This window comes from Gymnogyps californianus, chromosome 1, assembly GCF_018139145.2.
Source record: "Gymnogyps californianus isolate 813 chromosome 1, ASM1813914v2, whole genome shotgun sequence".
In the NCBI taxonomy this organism is placed as follows: Eukaryota; Metazoa; Chordata; class Aves; order Accipitriformes; family Cathartidae; genus Gymnogyps; species Gymnogyps californianus.
Genome location: NC_059471.1, coordinates 170,500,522 through 170,519,161, shown reverse-complemented (window position 1 = coordinate 170,519,161; position 18,640 = coordinate 170,500,522).

The following is an 18,640-nucleotide window of genomic DNA, read 5'->3' as shown; positions in this document are numbered from 1 at the left end:
AATCATTGTACTCAACAAGAGAAACAAAACTGTTCTTCAACCATGCTGTCTTTCCCTCCTCGAGCTTTCATTCCATCAAGTCTTCCAGTTACAAGCATTTTATCACACAGCTGGCCTTTAGCACCCTCCTGTCTTCCTTGACAGTGGCAGTCATATGTGTCTGAAAATTTTTATTGCCCATTAACACAAACTGAGTTGCGTGACTTGGAGATTTGGGGCTTTCACTTCATTACCTTGCACAGCATTTAAATGGTCCTCCCCGTTTCCAAGTCAATCCTGCTTGGCCAGGATCAGATGTACCTCACATTAATTCTGCCTGTGCCTTGTTTCCACAGCACAGATAGGCCTCTGCAGGGTGACTCCTGCAGTCCAGGAAGCGCAGAATTATATCACACAGTAAATTAAGGAGAACAGACTACACCCTTCCAGTTGTTTTAGGGATAGGTGCCTGGAGCTAACAGGAGCAAAAGTATCATGGCTTGCTACAGTGGGGTGATTCTCCAGACATTATCCTTAGACAGGACTGATTGACTTTTCTTGTTGCAGTAACAGACAGCCATAGCCTTGCTGCTTGCAGGAATGATCCTGCACTTGTCTGATCACTCACTTCTACCCTGTCCCCTCTGTGCTGGAGGGGAGGCCATGCAAATAATGGGGAGCTCCAGCAATGGGAGGAGGAATGTGAGGCATGCAAGGCCAGGTCATTCCTGGTCATAAGCCCTCTCTTTTTCTTCTCCCCTGCAGATGGCGGCATTGCGGCCACACCAGCCCTTTCAGCAGGGCTTTATCTTTACCCTCCAGAAGGGCAGTGTCAATGGAATGTGTCCATTTCTCATATGAAGGCAAATTTTGCTGCTTTAAAGATGAAGGTAGAATTTGGTTTTGCTTGCACAGCTAAAGTTTTGAGCTAGGTTTTTACCAACAGAAATTTTAATATATGCAGTCAGATGAAAAGACCATTGACACTCCTGTATTGGATGTAGGTTTTGTGTGCATGAAAGTGTTGATTCAGTGCAGTAATGTAGTTTTGAAACTAACTCTCAGTCATGCCCACTTAAGGCACATTGGCTTGGTTTCTCAAGCAAGTTTTGTGCACGTGTACTAGTTTCTATCTGTGTGAAATTAAACCTGGAGAAGCTTTTCTCCAGGAACTTACAGATGTTCTCTAACCCTTAGTGGGGGTCCAAACCACTGACCAGTTCTTGGAGCAGCTATGAATCACGTGCATGATGGGGATGTTCAGTTCAAGGCATCAGACCAGATCTAGTCTGAAGGACAAGCCCTGAAACATACATGATGTGGATGTAGGGCATCAGCAGCTTCAGTCTGCCAATCTGCTTTTGTTTGCTAAATTACGTATTAACGCAGATGTAGTCTTAGCTGCCTGAATAGAGATTTATGGGCTCTTAAGACTTTCCATGGAACTAGCCCAGAGCTAGAAGGAGGAAAGGCTAAATAATCTTTGGTAGATGACGTCTATGGGAACACCTAGAGGGTTATATTTTATAGAGTTGTTTGGTGGGAATGCATGCTTCATGCCATCATTTCTTGGGAAGCAAAAAGCACTCCACAACACAGATGCATTTTTAGACACTCTTCCTTCATTGCAAAATTGGAGCTCTAACTTTGATCAGTTCTTGAACTTGCCAGTGGGCATAAAAAACACAGAGGCATAGACTTTATGTACTTTTTGAATCTTATTTATTGGTTGAGCTCAAAGTGATGAAAGTGAAGAAATCCATGTCACCGAATATAAAAGACAATAAGTTCTAAGACAATATTTTTATTGACTGGATAATTAAGCTCTGCTGCTTGGTTCCTGAATAGCTCTGATGCTTCACTCCTGAATAGTTATACAAATAATGCCATTTTTCCATCCTTATCTAGAAAGTAATTATATTTAATGTTATGCAAATGTATTAAACATATGCAGAACAAATGGAATTTTTCACTTACATTATTTCTGTTACAACGTAATTATTTTATAAAATTCTGATTGCATAGCCCATATAAGACCCCCCAAAAAAGAAATCCAGATGCAGAAAGAATAAACTTACTCTTAACTTTTTAACTTTCTTTTTTTTCTTGTTTGTTTTGATTTTCTGTTGTATCCATATCTAACATTTTGTACATCTGTACAACATATAGAAGTCTTAATTTACAGTAGAATACCTTCTCCCATTTTTCCTTGCTTGTTCTTCCTGAACATGTCACATTTTTGGCAGCAATATGTCAGTCCTGTGACTGGCTTTTAAATTGCCAGTTAAACTGCTGTCTTCATTATTTACCAAAAATTGATAAACATTCAGTTTATGAATGAGTTTCTCTCTGATACTGATTTTCTCTTAAAGGACTCAAATATGATATTTGAATCTATATTATTTGTGAGGAATTCAATATTTTTTCTTTTTGAAAGCATGAAGGTAAAACTCAGAAAGCCATTTTTTTCTTGAAGCTGCAAATATAAGTGATACTTGGCGTCATTCAGCTTGCAGAGATGGTGAGTTGCTACTGAGCTTGAGTTTGACCTTGAGTTTCTAACAGTGTGTTCTAATGAATACATGTGTATAAGATGGGAATTGGTATACTGGATTGGACCAAAGCCCAGCTAACCTAGTAGCCTATCTCCAGCAGTGCTGAAACTATTGAATCATAGAATTACAAAATCATTCAGGTTGGAGGGGACATCAGAAGATCTCTAGTCCAACCTCCATCTTCTCAGTAGCCTCTTCTTAGGTATTGGAAGACTGCTATTAGGTCCATCTTAAGTCTTCTCTTCTCCAGGACAACAAATACAGAAGTAGAGAGAGCCTACAGTATTACTTCCCCAGAATATTCTCCTGACTTCCAAGAATTTGTGGCTCAGTGCCTAAATTTCTGTCAGGGATGATAATTTTTTTTAATAGCCCTTGATCATTTTGTCTTTCATTAACTTTTTGAAAATTTTGTGGCAAAAAGCTTCATAGCTAAGCTACGTTACCTTGTGTGTTTTGGCCCAGCCAATCACTAGTTTTATTTGATGACTCCTACTTCTTCTATTGGAAGAAAAAGGGTACAGTCTATTCAGTGGCATAATGATGCTCTCTGTTTTCTTCTTAATACTTTTAAACATTGTTTGTTTTTCTGATAGTTACTGAGTACTGAGCATAGAAACATCTACTATAATCCTTGAACTCATTCCTGTGGGGTACTGGTCCATTAGCATTTTTGTTTTCTCTTGTGCAGCACTTTACATTTATCTTCACTGAATCTTATCTACCATTTTAACATTCAGTCACTATGTCTCATGCTTTCCTTCTACACTTCATAGCTGATGCTTGTCTTTACTATCCCTGAATAATGTAATAGTCGTGAGACGCACTGTCACCTTGCTATTTTCTAAAATGTTGAAAATTTTAGCACAGTCCCAGCATGCATATGTGTAGACCTTCTTCCAGGGATCAAATTAATCCTACCCGGTGTTTCCTAACTTTATCCTGTCTTTAATTCATAAGCAAATGTTCTCCTTTATTCTAAGTTCCCACAAGAGCTTTTGATGAAGCACCTCGTTGGATGCTTTTTGGAAATCCAGGTAGACTGCAGCAGCTGTATGTCCCCTGTGAAGAAGCTTGTGGCCTCCTTCAAAGAACGCCAGGAGGCTTCTAAGGCAAAGCCTCCCTTCCCAATAATGCCTTAAGCTTTTCTGCAGTGTATTATATTTGTTCATGTGTCTGCTGATTCTGTTCTTTGCTGTAATTACTACCAATTTGTCAAGTGCAGAAGATAAGCTTACTAGTCCCTAGCTCATTGGGTATGTCCTGGAACCCATTTTAAAAAACTTGCATCACATCTGCCCCCTTCCAGTCCACAGGCATCCAGGCACTTCTAATTCAAAAGTTGCACATTGCACTTACTAGCTGAGATATTTTATCCTTGAGTTTCTTGGTGAGTAACATCTGGCCCTGGCTGTTATCATTCATTTTATCTGTTTCTTCCATAGCCTCTTCTACCAACACTTAAATTTAAGTCAGCTCCTGTCATGAGTTCTTGGTAAAGAAGGTTTCTGGCCTGAGAGCCTTTTCATGTGCATCCACAGTGAACACTAAAACAGAGGATTAATTTTGTTTCTTTTTTATGGCCCTGCCTTCCCTGAGTGGTCCTTTTATCCTCTGGATATCTGCTTGCTCTTTGGACTCCCTGACAGACTTCCTGTGCCTGATATGTTTGAAAAAATATTTATTATTGTTTTCTGCAGACTTTCTTCAAGTGGTCTTCTGGTTTGCCTTACTGTGTTTTAATATTTAACCTGCCAAAGTTTCATCCTCTCTAGTTTCCATATTTGGACACCACTTCAACATTTTCAAACTTGCCTTCTTGCATTTACTAATCTTTCTTGCACTGTTGTTTAGCCATGTTGGCTTCCTTTTGCTTTTCTCAAATCTTTCATGACAGGAAGTATGCATATCCTTTTTACCTTCAGTATAGTCTCTAAATTGTGCTCATGCTGCTGGCAGAGATTTAACTCTTTTAGTCAGCTTTTTACCACCTTTTAGCTACCCCTTGTAGCATATTTTTAACAGACTTCATTATTCTTAGGTAATTCTTCTTTTCGGGGTTGACCACAATCATAATTACTTTTTTATATTTTTTTGTTGCTGCTGCCAATGTTTTAAAGCGTGGTCACTTTCACAGAGTTGTTCTTTGTCAGTAAATCATGATGAAGACAGCTGAGTTGAATTGAAATAGAACATATCTCCAGAGGGTAAAAAGACACAAAATTTTTGTCCAGTTTCTTAAGTACCATTATTTCCCCTAAAAGCTTTCCTAGAATTCTTCATTTTGGAATCGAGCTTCCCTCTAAGCTCCAGGCTGGAGACAGGCTAAATGATTCCATGTAGTACAATCTACTGTATCAGTTTCTATCTGTTTAAGAGTGTGAGTGAAGCATACAGGCAATTATTTTAAAAATGCTTTAGTATATCTGGTTAGGCTCTGTTGCAGAAGCATCCTGCCTATGTCTTGGCACAGTCATATGCTAATAAATGTCAGGAGAGCAGAATAAAACAGGCTGCTTGGACCCTAGGGATTCACCTAACCTTGAAGAATCTTCATGAGGCTCTTTAAAACACAATTATAGCTGTTTTGTCTCACTGCATTCAATCTGACTAATTTTATTTTAATATAATTAGTAACATACGTTCAAAATATATAAAATAGTGTACATTTTTCAAATGGATTGATTATATTTTATTTTTTATTTTATATTTTATATTTTTAAGGGCTTTACCTTTTATTTATAAATCTTCTCTTATCTTCCATAATTGACCTGCTTACTCTAGGAAGCACCGTGATATCCACCAAAATAGCAATTTTCACCATTGTCTCTAATTAACCAGAGAACAGTTGTGTTAGTACTGCTGGCCACCTCTGACTATTTTTATTAATATGGGATGTGGTTCACTGGTGACTGAACATACAATACAGAGTACATCAGCTTGTTTTGCTTGATGTTTCTTACAGAATTAATAACCTCTGTTATTTTTCTTTAAAAGGTAAACTGCACAGCTTCATCTTTTTCCCAAATACGTTCCAAGTGCATAACACAGCAAAATAAATCCATGTAGGTATGTTAAAACTCTCCTAGTCCTCTTGCTCTAAAAAGCTGCTTCTTCAGCTAGTCAAAACATGACTATTTTTAACATGTCTTCTTCAGCCCAGCTGGAGCCCTTGCTTAGGTAACACTGTATAGCCCCAGAAAGGGACAAAAGATAGTGTTTAGTCTAAGTTAAACTGTTTTAGACATTTCATTCAGAGGACTTCAAGCTGGAGCGTAAGGCTGCATTTTAAGTTAATCCGTACTGGCATTGCCAGGGTCCTACTATTCCTCCTCTCCAGCTCCATACTCCACACACCTCATGTCAGCACTTGCAGTCATTTGACTCTGCAAAAAAAGTCAATTCAAAAAGCTACATTGACAAAAGGACATTTTTCTTTTTTTTTTTTTTTTTAAAGGAGTTAATTTTCTGCTGGGCTGGCTTTCAGATCATCATGGAGTTAGAAAAGAATGGGAACTGGTGGTAAGGCCAGAGGAGTAAACAGCAAAAGCAGAAGTTTCTGAAGCTATATCTGACATACATAGACTTTGACTTCACTGTTAGCTAGATCCTTGTGACGATGGGCATTTGTAAAACCTTCGAGATTGCTTACTGCCATCTTCCAAGGCACCATCTATCCATCCTTAATGGCAGTTGCTACAAAGGAACAGAACCTGTAACAACAAAAAATAGCTGGGATGAGTGGGAAAAATATTTGCTGCGGTGACTGTAGCAGAAAATTTTATTTTGAAGGGCAGAGAAAGAGCTTTTTTTTCAAAAAGAGGAGAGGAGTAAATAAGAGTTTTCAAAAGTACCTTACCTTCAGTTACAGTTTTTCCTACCTGCTTAATAAAATTGGAATTTTCCCCAATTTCCAAATTCTCTCGCAACCTTGCTAGAACTGATATATTCACTGAGACACCACAGTTATTTTCCCTGTATCTGTAATTGGCAGAAGACATTTTTAAATAAATCTGGGTGAAGGGATTGGCACTACAGTGGTTTACACTGCATATTATATTTTTAGGAAAGGAAAAATAAAAACATTTTCTTTCAATGAAAGAAAGCTATGAGAAAACCACCAGAAGTTGTGCAATTCAGAAGATTATGAAATCTTCACATTTTTGCCGAGGATGTGATGTATCTAGCTGTCAAGTCTGGAACTCATGTCTTTTTGTGTCACAGCAGGCTAACACCCTAGTTACCACAGAGACTATCCCACAACTTCCTTCAGAAAATGGAGCCAAAGCAGGCTTGTATGGTCTACAAATGCTGTTAGCTAAGATGGGAAGCTCAGCAAGTAAATATCAGATCTCTATTTCCCGTCATGTACTATCTTCGTAATTGCATATGACAATTCTCTGAGTTTTACTTCAACTTATTGCCTATTGAAACTGCCCCTTCTCTTTCTAGGAAAAAAACCCCCCCTCATTAATTTTTTCATGTACCCAGTTTCAGTGGCTGGACCACATTCGATCAGAGCCTACTGCAGCTGCAGCTACTTACCAACAGCAGAGCAGTGTGAGAGAGGAGTTTACCAAAACTTCCTTCTTCCCACTATTCCCACACAAGGGTCAACACTTAAGGAGTAAGAGTGCATGTTGCCCCTGGTCGTAATGGACAATTTCTTTGTCTTTCTTGATGAATAGGGCTTCAGCAGAAGAACACTCAAGTGACTGAAGAAAAGGACATAAGCTGGTTGCATTCAAAACACCATTGGCTGTACAGTGTCCTTGGTAGAAGTATGGAGCCATTAAGTAATAAGCCTATGTGCAAGCTGCTGGTTTGTAGCGTGTGTATCTGGATGACTGCTCTTTGATTTTGGCTGCTCTCGCTCACAAACTTTTTGGATTGGATCTTTGTGCACAGTGAAAAGAGAATATAGATCTTTGGCTCCACTGATATCTTCCTTCCTTCTCTTTTTCTGTATAATAAAACAGCTTGCTTTAGCCTCTTGTTTTTAGGATTTAAAATTCATATAAGAGACCAGTTTGCTGTCAAGATGTCTGCAATAAACATTTGAAACATTTTAGTTTGAGTAGCTTGATTACTTACCCCAAATATATTGTAATGTTCTACAACTTTAGTTTGCATTGTGGTGCCAGATATGAAAACTTTTTAGTTTTCGGCTAAGCTACCTTCCTGGTACTTCTTTAATGACTGCAATGCAAGGAGTCTGAAGGTGTCAAATGAAGGAAGCTAATAGACAGATGTATTAAAATTCTTCAAATCTCTTAGCATGGTTAGATTTAGTTTCATTTTGGAAGTGGGGCAAAACTGACAGAGAGAGGAACAATCTTTATTTTACAAAACACACAAAGGAATTCTGAATTCTAACAAACATTAAGTTTTCTTAAATTTCAATCAGTTAAAAAAGGACCAAACTTCTTTTTTTTTTTTTTTTTTTAACATGAGGTACTAGATACCTCATAGTAAATAGTGATAGTGATCACATTTCTCTCATGTTGTTGCATTAATACTGGTAACCTCACAAGGAATTTCTTTGTCTAATTCCTCTAAGAAGAAAGAAATGGTTCAGCATGCTGCAATTCCCTGGCCTGGCCAAGCATCCTGCAGGAGGGAGCAGGCTGTCCCACAGCAATCCCACCTGTCAGCGGGTGGTGGAGGTGGCTGTTGTCCTCAGTGGCCTCCTAAGAAGCCCTTGTCTTCTGCTGCTGGGAGCTGTACGCTTGATTTCAGAGGTTTCGTTGGACAGATCTCTGCTGTAGGTGAGGACAAGTGGAGACCTTCCCAGGCAGGGGCATGGTGAGTGGGATTTATATGGCAGGCAGGAGGAATTTGGGAAGCGGCATGGTGATTTTGAGGAAACAGCTTGAGAGGAAGTGGGCTGCAGTGCTAATGCATAGAGCTTGGGGCAGCCCTGAGAGGTAGGAGCCTGGTAGATTAGAAGTGTGACTCCTGACATTGTGGGGAGTGAAAAAGGGGTGAAAGAGGAGAGCTTGGTTCTTGTGAGAAGCATTTTTACAGCCAGCTAATTGTATGATGAATCTTGCTAGTGACCTGGGCTTGGTTTTTAGTTTGATGTTGTCATAGCTAGCAATCCATCGCTATCTGTGATGCCTATCATCATAGACAGAGAGGGATAGAGAGCACTGGAAATTTAATTGACAATGAATGGTGCTGTGAACATAACTAATGAGATGTGGCATTACAAACTGATCACTGTGGGGTTTTTTTCTGATTAAGCTTAAAAGCTTGTTCTTAAATTTCAGTTCTAGATTTCCTAATGTTAATGTAGAATAACACTGACATTAGTTATATTGTTTTACATAACCATGTTTAAGATATCGGTAATCATATATTTTATTATTTTGTATCACTCACAGAAATACAGAGTCCTGGAGACCAGAAATTGGAGATTTCATTTCAATAATGAAAATTAGACTGTAAAAACAGCACACTTACTCCATGCATCTGCCCTCTGCATATTAGGAACTAGTGTTTATTTTAATGTCAAAGCCAATTTTTCACATGTTTTTATAACTGTTGCTGTGCAAATTAAGTATCTGGTTTGTAAATTCAGTGATGGAAATTTGAAGATAAAATCATATAATATGTTAACATTTTATCATTTCCTCTGCCCTTCACGTGTTGTTTTCCTACGATTGTAAGCCTTTCTACAGAGGGGCTATGGATTGGATTGCATCCCAGGCTGCAGTGCTGTGCGAGGACAGCCAAGACAGCTCTAAAGAATACCAGCAGCAAGCTGGCAAGGCACTCAGGGTGGTTAAATCTTTGACATACAAAGTACAGTGGTTTGCACTGGATCTTGTAACTGTGGCTAAGTATGTTCTGATTCTTGTTTACAGCCAGCTCTTGTGTCACATCAATACACTGCCATCTGTGTTGTATTGTCAGGCTATTTTTCTGTGTTTATTCTGGACACTTGGACAGCTTGTTGAGATCTAATTGGGTCCTAAGGGGATACACACACACACACGCGTGCACGCACACACATACATTTAATATTTATCTTGTGCATCATGACAAAAAAAATTAATTCATGTTCCACTGTGAAATTCTGGGATTATTTAAACCTATATACTCCACTGAAAACGCTGGGACTTCAATGTAAATTTTATTGTTGGAATCTCTAGGTCTAGTCTTAAGCCTGTTGAATATATTTCAGTGGATATATTTCTACTAACTTCAAATTGTGTTTGCGCCAGTTCTTTGACATACACATGAGAAAGCCTACAGTGTGACATTTCAGAATGCGTATGCAAAGCTGGCACAATTACAAGAACATTTATTATTTGTAAACTGAATAGATACAACACAAAAAATTAGAAGCATAATGCCAGTTCCACGATTTATTTTTTAAGAACAGAATCATACTTTTAAGACCAATGATCCACCTTTATAAATAGATTTAGATAGGAATAAAATAGGTCTTTCCTTTCAGATTTGTGCAGATGTCTGAGGTGAATTTTAACAGCTTCTGTCCTTAACTTTCTTTTGGGGATGGTAGACTAAGATTCCTGATGTTGCCAGTGTAGGGAATTACTTCAGTTCCTTCCTCCTAAGACAGGAATGACAAAAATATTATATATAACCTCCAGATATCAGAGGAGGAGGAAGTCACACCTATTAGTAGTGTGAAGAATAATGTAATCATCCTTGGCTTTTCCTCCCTGGAAATGATTTCAGGGACAGAAAACTGTAAAAGTACTTATGACTCCATGGATCTCTCCTTTGGTCATCTGAGCAATTAAAACAATGTTTAGTTCTACCTCTGTTACCATGCTGCTCACATAGAGCCATGAATTTTGTAGCAAAATGAAAGGAAACCTTTAAGATGCATACTAGCATTTATTGTATAGCCACCAGAGCTGTGTTGCTAGAACTGAACCACTTTGTTATGGAATTTTATTTAACTCTGGCTAAGAGTATAGCAAAGCAGATTGTGCAACATTCTGTTTTTATGGTTTCTGTATAAACATATTAAATAGATTTTTAATAAGAACTTCGCAATACAGTCATTTATTAATAACAAACAGAGAATTTATACATCTGTTTTGTTAGTGATTTTCAGAAATTCTGATTATGGGAAACTTGGAAGATTAAGCCTAAACATTCTAATTCTAAACATTACCAGGTTTAAGTTGAGTCAGACTCAGACCGTGCCAGCTCCACTGCAGGCTTTCAGAAAAGATGTCTCTTGTGAATTGTATTGGGTTTGCGTGGCAAGGTTTTGGTAGCAGGGGGGCTACAAGGGTGGCTTCTGTGAGAAGCTGCTAGAAGCTTCCCCTATGTCTGATAAAGTTAATGCCAGCGGCTTCCAAGATGGACCCGCCACTGGCCAAGGCCGAGCCCATCAGCAACAGTGGTAGCGCCTCTGTGATAACATATTTAAGAAAGGCAAAAGAAGTTACAGGGGAGTTGCAGTTGCAACCAGAGAGCGGAGTAAGAAGATGTGAGAGGAACAACTCTGCAGACACCAAGGTCAGTGAAGAAGGAGGGGGAGGAGGTGCTCCAGGCGCTGGAACAGAGATTCCCCTGCAGCCCCTGGTGAAGACCATGGTGAGGCAGGCTGTCCTCCTACAGCCCATGGAGGTCCACGGTGGAGCAGATATCCATCTGCAGCCTGTGGAGGACCCCACGCCGGAGCAGGCGGATGCCCGAAGGAGGCTGTGACCCCGTGGGAAGCCCGCGCTGGAGCAGGCTCCTGGCAGGACCTGCGGACCCATGGCCCCGTGGAGAGAGGAGCCCACGCTGAAGCAGGTTTGCTGGCAGGACTTGTGACCCCGCGGGGGACCCATGCTGGAGCAGTTTGTTCCTGAAGGACTGCACCCCGTGGATGGGACCCATGCTGGAGCAGTACGTGAAGAACTGCAGCCTGTGGGAAGGACTCACGTTGGAGAAGTTCATGAAGGACTGTCTCCTGTGGGAGGGACCCCACGCTGGAGCAGGGGAAGAGTGTGAGGAGTCCTCCTCCTGAGGAGGAAGGAGCAGCAGAAACAAAGTGTGATGAACTGACCCCAAACCCCCCTTTCACATCCCCCTGTGCTGCTCGGGGGGGAGGTAGTAGAGAAAATCAGGAGTAAAGTTGATCCCGGGAAGAAGGGAGGGGTGGGGGGAAGATGTTTTAAGTTTTAGTTTTATTTCTCATTATCCTGCTCGATTTGACTAGTAATAAATTAAACTAATTTTTCCCCAAGTCGAGTCTGTTTTGCCCGTGACGGTAATTGGTGAGTGATCTCCCTGTCCTTATCTCGACCCACGAGCCTTTCATTTATTTTCTCTCCCCTGTCCAGTTGAGGAGGGGGAGTGATAGAGCGGCTTTGGTGGGCACCTGGCATCCAGCCGGGGTCAACCACCACATGAACACATATGTTTCTGCCTATTTAGTCAAAGCATGGTCTCTTTTCTTTTTTGTATGTTCTCTAACTTGAAGCCAGGACCATTCCTATCTCTTTCCCACACTTGATTTCTCTTCCCAGTCCCATTTTTCTGGCACAGGCAACTCTATTTCCTTCTTTCTGGCTTTCTTCCCATCTACGTATCTCTTCCTTACAATTGTCTTCCGCTTATAGTCTTTCTGTCTGGACTCCACATTCCTCCTCATCAACCCTTCTTCAGCTCCTCAGATGACCTTCCTCGTGGCCACCACATCTAGCCTTTTCCCACTGCTTTGAGAGAGCTGTCTCTTTCTTATTTCCAGGCTCTCAAACCTTCATGTCTCTCTCTGCCACACTCCCCCAATTGCAGCTGTAGATCTCAAACTTGTCCCAGTGCCAGACTTCCAACAGTCCATAGGCCCGGCTTCCAGTTTTCCTTTTACTCCCCTAGAGGTTCACAAAAATGTGAGTACTTGCCCAAGTACTCTCCCAGTAGTCACATAACCAGCATCACCTGCTGGTTAAAAATTTGGATATTTATAAACTGCGTGTTATTACATTTCCCCTTGTCTCCTGAACGAGGTTCCTGCGTACCAGTCCTTTAGAATTGCCACAGTTCTGACAGGACTGAATAGCTGGTTGCTGTGCTCACCTGAGATCATCTGTCAAAGTGTCCCTCTGCACTTCTTCCCTGCAAAGTCTGGTTCATTGTAGGTTCCCAGACTGCACCTCTTCAATTTAGCCCTGCACACAATGGCACCTCCCTGATCTTCTTGCTCAAGGGCAGAGTAGTCCAAATTCTCTTCCAGGATGTGGGACACCCGGATCTGATTCCCACCTCTGCCTATGACACAGTCTCTGTAGAGCACTCTGGAGTAAGGCTCTCCTTACTGCTGAGACAGTTGGCTAATGCTAGCCTTGAGCCCACGGTTTGATTCAATGCATGAACAGGGTGCACAATGGGAGAATTTGAACTCAGATGTGAGCTGGAAGTCTGTGCTAACATGGCAGCATAGAGGTACCCTCTCAGTCTCTCCTGTTGTGTCTGTTCCATTTTGTAGGGAACAATTATATTTTAGAAGGGCAGAGAGGGAAGAGAGTGAGTGAGTGAAAGAGAGAATGTCTTCCAAACTTGTGAGTCTGCCAACTGGAATGGCAGCATATCAAAAAGAACATAATACATATGCAACACAATATAAATGACTAAATGACACGACTGTCACAAGGGGAGAGCGCCCTCCTTTTAGTACATGTCAGAATTCAGATTGTTGCAAATGACAGTGCCGCTGCAGAACACTTCTTACAGGTATCAGACAATGCTGTCTAGTGAGGTTTTAAAATATTTTCATTGTGGTTTTCTAAAGCATGATCAACTGTTATTGTTTGTATAAATGTCAGAATAATAATTCCAGAGACCACAAATCTGTGGTGTTTATTGCCATCTAAAAATGTGTATAAAAGTAAGAAAAACACATCACAACTTTAAAATCTTCTAATTCAGTCTTTTCATTTGATCCCACAAGTTTGAAATAGGAAAAGAAAAAGCCACAGTCACATTGATGATGGTCTTCATCTGTGCCGTTAAGAATTACTATTTATAACACTTTTCACTGTCTTAGTCATAGTGGTCTCCATTGTTCCAGTTCTTTTGGGAGTCTGCTCTAAAATGTAATGGTTTTTTACAGTTTTTCTTCATTATACTCTACTAAAATTCTCTTACTGCATCCTCATATCAACTTAAATTTTGCTTCTATTCTTAGTGCCTTATCCTCCACTAATATAAATCAGCATAGCTACTCTGTTCTCAAATAAACTGCACAGATTTATACTAGCTGAGGTTTTGTTTCCAAGCATTTGGACATAAATAATAACTGTGAATAATAGTCTTTTTCTCTAACCATATCTCAATAAAGAAAAAAAAAAAGCTCCATTAATTTCTTCTTGTAAGCCTTCATCCTTTAAGCACTTTAAAAATTTGTGGTTCTCTGAACACTTTCCAGCTTGTTCATGTTTTTAATTTTCTGACACACATTTTATTCCACATGTAGTGTCACCACAGTAATGGAGAAAGTAACTTTACTTCCCTGTAGTGTGACTTGATTCTTCTCTGTGTGAAACCTAGATTGTGCTAGCATTTTTGCTGCCAAATCTCTCACATTTAGTTTATTGAACATGGTGTCTTTCAGACATATAGCACATCTCGACAAGTATCTTGTCTCTATATTTTCTTCTCCAAAATTTATTGTAGTTTTTTGCATTTGGATCAGATTCTGATAGTTCTAATAAAGCTGGAACAATTGGCATTTTATTTCAGTAAGTTCGATAGTAATATAAGATGATATTCAATGTCAGATAGTCTAACAGTCTGTTCCTTGATATACTCTGTCCATGTTTCTACCCTTACTCAGGACTTTATAGTAATCTATTATTCTGAAATGTGTTGGAATTTCTAAGTGAGTATAACCTGTGACTTCTGTATTTTAACTTTTATATATTGCTGATATTCCAGTAAATGGTATTTGCAGAGAGCTCAAAAGACTGTAATACACAAAAGCTAGAGAATACAGATAAATTAATAGATGTATGATTATATATTTTTATATGTTGTCCTTACATGTACATGACAAAATAATGCTATGACTGCCCTTTAACCACTTCTGAGTTGTCTGCTTTCTTAAAGATATCATGAGGAGTCTTAAGGAAAACGTTGATGGATTCTTTAAAGAATTTTTGGGTGTTGTAATGAGTCAAATGAATTTAACAGAATTCAATTTTTTAAGTGGAACTGTAGAAAACAGAAAGACGTCTATAATCAAATGTTGTGTTTCTGGAAGAGCAGGAGGTATCTTAAGGTATGGCTGAATAACTTTCAGGACACTAGATTAGTAGAGAGGAGTAAAACCTTTGATGCTGAGAAGCAGCAGCTTGAATTTTATTCAATGGAGAATTCAGAGTAGGCATAGGAAGGTCAGAATGGTAGAAAAAAAAATGTGTCTGTGTTTAGAGTAAATTGAGCAAGGTAGGTGTCAGAAGATTCAAAGAGAAAGGATGCTTGTTTGAGTAAACAAGTTCAGACATGAAGATTTGAAGAAATTTCTGTGCATTCAAGAAGAAATAAAAACTGTCTTCTCTAAGGTAATTGAAGCCACTGTGCAGTAAAAGAACAAGACTTTTTTAACAGAGAGCAGTGGTTTCAGTTTGACTGACAAATTTTGTTAAAAAATTTTGTTTTAGTAGCTAAGGTGACGAAGTCGGTGCTCAAAAGTTATGAAATTATAGATGCAAGCGTTCCTGTGAAATTTAATTCACCCTTCTCCCCCCTTATGACTGCACATAATGACATAATATTAATTTGTGGAACAGCATGCCTTTTTTTTCATCTGCTGCTTGTCAGCTAAAGGTAAGGATTTCTGGAATTTTGGTGAGGCAGAAAACAATCCTTTACTGAGGGAGTGAAAAACTAAAGTAGTATTAGCATTCCTAAAATTTCCTGGAATAGTGTAAGAAACTGTAATTTGTGCTGCAAAAGTAGTTGAGGACAAAAAGATATTGAAGAGTATAGGTGATTGGCAATGTCAGGCTTGCTGCTTGAGTGGGTGTCACAGGGAGACTGAGAATGAAAAGGTGTAACTGGCCATCCTGTCATAACTGGTGATACCTAATTAACTGGATTAAGTTAGGGATCTTTAAGCTAAGATTTCCACACAAATTCTTTTGGTTTGCTGGACAGATAAGCCAGGGAAATTAGCCTCTGAAATTAAGTATCAGAGTTAGCTATTTAAAGGTCAGCAATGTAAAGATCTCCATTATATGCTGCTGTAAAAAGAAAACACAAACAGGCTTATAATATTAGTTTTTTTCATATTTGTGAATGAGTATATATAAAGTGTAATTTCCACATATTTGGTTTAAAATGTGTTGAATTCTAGTTACAATGACTACTGAGTAAAGAGCACCGGCACTGTCCTCAGCAAGGAATTTCTGAAGTGCAAAGTCCTGGTCTATCCTTTAAAGCTAAATCCAACCCAAATTTGGTACGAGGTTGAGTCCAGCAAATAATCTGCTCTCCTATCGAAGGTGACAGACAGAGGAGAATAAGGCAAGAAGTGTTGCCCATCTTGAAATATATTTTTCTTGAAAAGCCATTCCTACTGATCAGCACCTGCTCCCCCTGCTTTGCCTCATACAGAATCACTTTCTCTATTTAAACAATTTGATCTGAGAGAAAAACAGCAGATGTTCAGTGAATTACATTTTCTGTCTATCGATAATTTGATTTTAAAAAGGAAACAGGAAATATATTCTTTTGTTTAAAAGAAAAACACTGGTTCAGCCCTGCCCCCCCATCTTTTTATTCAAATGCCACAGATTAGAACTCTTCCCCCCCTGAAAAAAATCTAAAAATATCTGATGCATGTTTTCATTGATTTTTTTTGTCTCTCCTTTTATACTAGGACAGTTGCGCGCATGTATTTAAATACCTAAAAAAAAAAAAATCCCAAGAAAAGAAAATGCTAAGATTAATAGTTAAATAATTTATTAAAGGTTTTGTCTTAGAATGAAATGAAAGGAATTGCAGCAGGAATCTGGAAAGCATCTCCTTATTGTTTTTATAAAATAAGATTTCCCATTCATTTTAATGGTTTCCTCTCACTAAATGCTTAGCCCTGTATTCCAATGCTTTTAGATAGAGACAACAAATGACCTAGTCAATTTTGAAATTAGTGACTGCCAGACTCTCATCCCTGTAGAAAATTATATTTCTATGTAGTTACAATGGAAATCTAAGTACATTGTCAAGTTTATATCTGAGATCATCTCATACCTACAGAGACTCTAGACTGGCCTGAATTCATGAAGGGAGCATAATTAAATGTAGGCTTAAAAAGTAAATAGGTTACAGAAATCACTATACAAGTAAATGTAGAACAGTGTTAAGCAAGGACTTTTAGAAGATTGTCAATGTGATCTTTTAAAAACATCTACCTGTGCTAATAACTAACACATTATAAAAAGGTAATTAATTTGTTTTATAGCAAGTAAGTATAATACTGAAAATTCTACTGTAACGGAAATATGTTAAATTAAACCTAGAGACTTCACTGTAGACTTAGCTACCTAAAGTCTACAGTGTGTCTCAACTTGCTATGTTTAGTGTGATTTTCGTGCAGCAGATCAAAAGTGTTTTTACAGAAAAATAAAGTGAAAATATCTTTGGTATTTGAAGAATATAATTTGCATAGTTGTCTTACCTACTTTAACTTAATCAAAAGTGTAAGTCTGAGTACATAACATTCTAAGCAATAAAGGGTCTGACATCAGTCTTCCTTGTAAAAATAATGAGTTAAACACACAAATCCACCTTCTGGGCAATAATATCCTCTCTGTGAGATGGGAGGCTGTGCTGGTTTTGCCTGGGATAGAGTTAATTTTCTTCACAGTAGCTAGTATAGGGCTATGTTTTGGATTTGTGCTGAAAACAGTGTTGCTAATACAGGGATGTTTTAGTTATTGCTGAGCAGTGCTTACACAGAGTCAAGGCCTTTTCTGCTTCTCACACCAGCGCGCCAGCGAGTAGGCTGGGGGTGCACAAGAAGCTGGGAGGAGACACAGCTGGGACAGCTGACCCCAACTGACCAAAGGGATATTCCATACCATATGACGTCATGCTCAGTGATAAAACTAGGGGGAAGGTTGGCCAGGGGGCTGCAGCTTGGGGGCTGGCTGGGCATTGGTTGGTTGGTGGTGAGCAATTCTTTTCATTTGCATCACTTGTCTTTCTTGGGTTTTATTTCTTTCTTTGTTATTTTTCTTTTCATTACTATTATTATTATTATTATTATATTTCAATTATTAAACTATTCTTATCTCAACCCACGAGTTTTCTCACTTTTACCCTTCCAATTCTCTTCCCCCCATCCTGCTGTAGGGGAGCAAGTGAGCGGCTGTGTGGTGCTTAGTTGCCAGCTGGGGTTAAACCATGACAGAGGCCTAATGGGAAGGTATTAATTACTTTGCAGGATGTCTAATTTTATTTTTATTATTCAGGATGAAACTTCTTTTTCACCTTTGACTGGATATTAAGTGTGTTGGAAAGCTTAATAACCTTGTAGATGAAAGATTTAATAACTTTGGAAAGAAGATAGCATGTATGATGATACAAGTAGCTCAAACTTGTTATTAATGTTCCACAACTTTGTCTAATCCTTCATCCTTATCAGAGAGTCATAGTGCCTGCTCCACATCTACTCAGTTGACCTTTTCCTGTGAAACCATGAAAGTGTTGCTTAAAGAAGGTTGAAGTTCTGACATCTTTCAGCTGTGGAATGGGGAACTGGACAAAAGCCAACAACTCACTTTCGTACAGCCCATTGATGCTACTTGTGTATTCTCCCCCAAATGTCTTTCTATCCTCCCATCTTCTCCCAGCTTAGTCTTTGTGGAAACCTTTTTTTGCTCTAAGCACAAGTAAAGAATATTTTCCTAGCCACTTTGATCATATTTCTATTTCCTCTCTGTACATTTTATAGCTTTCTCCTCCTACATCATATTGATAGATAGTTATCAATATAATGTAGAAGAAGGCCCAAATGCTAGCCAAAGCTCTGCATGGGCTACCCTCACTTTGTCAGTCATGTCGCATTTAGTCCTGAAAAGATTGTTATTCACTCTGATCGGTTCATGCTGCCAGCCTCCATTACACAG